Here is a 2,345-nt window from a genome sequence, read left to right as displayed (position 1 = left end):
GTTGTCCCGCCTATGGCCCAACAACGAGGTAAAATGCGATCCAGCCCGTTGCCCCGCCTATGGCCCGGCAACGAGGTAAAATGCGATCGAGCCCGTTACCCCGCCTATGGCCCGGCAACGAGGTAAAATGCGATCGAGCCCGTTGCCCTGCCTATGGCCCGGCAACGAGATGAGATGGGATCGAGCCCGTTGCCCCGCCTATGGCCCGGCAACGAGGTGAGATGCGATCGAGCCCGTTGCCCTGCCTATGGCCCGGCAACGAGGTGAGATGCGATCGAGTCCGTTGCCCCGCCTATGGCCCAGCAACGAGGTGAAATGCGATCGAGTCCGTTGCCCCGCCTATAGCCCATCAACGAGGTAAAATGCGATTGAGCCCGTTGCCACGCCTAGGGCCCGGTAACGAGGAAAAATGCGATCGAGCCCGTTCCCCTGCCTATGGCCCTGCAACGAGGTGAAATGCAATCGAGCCCGTTGCCCCACCTATGGCCCGGTAATGAGGAAAAATGCGATCGAGCCCGTTGCCCCGCCTATGGCCCGGCAACGAGGTAAAATGCGATCGAGCCCGTTGCCACGCCTATGGCCCGGCAACGAGGTGAAATGCAATCGAGCCCGTTGCCACGCCTATGGCCCGGCAACGAGGTGAAATGCGATCGAGCCCGTTACCCCGCCTATGGCCTAGCAACGAGGTGAAATGCGATCGAACTCGTTGCCCTGCCTATGGCCCGACAACGAAGTAAAATACGATCGAACCCGTTACCCTGCCTATGGCCCTGCAACGAGATAAAATGCGATCGATATTGCCCCGCCTACGGCCTGGCAACGAGATGAAATGCAATCACACCCGTTGCCCCGCTCACAGCCCGATAACGAGGAAAGATACGCTCAAGCCCACCACATCGTGCATGATTCAATAGCGAAAGAAAAGTCTTGGCCTTGTATCACTAAAGTCAACAATAAAAGAATAAATCAAGCAATAAAGAGCGGAGCACATTGGGTAGGACAAAGAAAAAACATTCATTGATAAAACAAACAAACTACAATGAGAGGAGCACATTGGCCCGGCAACAGCGGAAAGCAAACTACAATGAGGGTCTACTCGCGAGAGTGAGACTTGCAAGAGGAACTCTTAGTAGATCCCAACGACACAACAGGAATCTCAGGAGGCCCCGTGGGGAATTCCCCTTCTTCAACCTCAACCATGTGAGGGATATCTTCAACGGCCGCGCCAGGATCTTCTCCAATGGCTCCGGGATCGACCGCCATTCCTTCTTCCCCATGATTGAAAGGAAATGGATTCCAGGGGCCCGTCAAATTTTCCAAATCTTCCACTAAGTAAGAGTCCAAGTAAGAAGAAGGACTCATAAGCTGATCCGGCTCATACTGGCGCCAATCTACTTGATGAGACTCCTCGACCTCGGGAGTAAGGAAAAGTTCAGGAAAAGTCTCTCCCGGACGCTGAGATTCTAAATGTGCACGGGCCAGATAAAATCCATATTTCAGAAAGCCGGAAGCATACTTTCCCTTCCTATCTTGACAATCGGCTGAGAGACGATATTCCTTCACTGCTTCAGCCCGGATAGCCCGAGCATCCTTCCGACTTATCTTCAGTTCTGACAGCCGTAGAGAGTGTTCCTGCAAAAGTTCCTCATGTTGCGCCATCAACCCAACATTCTTGTGCTCTTCAACTTCTAGCTTGGAGCGTAAATCTTTAATTTTCCCGTGAAGACCCGAGGTACCAACAGAAGCCTCTGACAGTCGATCATGCATACGCCCAATCTCTGCCTCTGCATTCTTCTTCCCGAGCTCCGCCTGACGAGCACAACCCTTTAACTCTTGACGCTCATCAATTCGACAAGACCTGGCGCCGTCAACATTCCAACTAAACGACGATATACGCCTCAAACTTCCTTGCATGGGGGATATCCTTGGCTAGCATCCTGATAGTTCCAATATAGAGGAGCATCCCAACGAGGCGGAGGTTCTATTACCACCCATCGCTCTTCAAACCGATTGATCTTGTTAGGAAAAACGCTGAACAACTCGAAACCTAACACTTTCTAGAGTGTATAAAGGGCGCGGTCTTTGCTAGCTCTTCGTAAACGGTAGAAGCAACTGAAGAGCATCAAGGAAGAGACTACATCCCTCTGATGGCAAAGGATGGAGAAACCGACCATCTGGGCCCAACCATTAGGATGAAGTTGAGCGGGAACGATTTTGTAGTGACGCAACCACGCCATTGCAAAGGGCAGAAGAGGAAAGCGGAGTCCCACCTCAAATGAAGCAAAGTGAACACCAAGGGAGCCTTTGTCTACCCGAGAAGGGTCCGGCTCATCGAGACGAGGGTA

Source organism: Diospyros lotus, chromosome 10, assembly GCF_014633365.1.
Source record: "Diospyros lotus cultivar Yz01 chromosome 10, ASM1463336v1, whole genome shotgun sequence".
NCBI classification, from domain to species: domain Eukaryota; kingdom Viridiplantae; phylum Streptophyta; class Magnoliopsida; order Ericales; family Ebenaceae; genus Diospyros; species Diospyros lotus.
Note: the sequence above shows the minus strand (reverse complement) of the source record.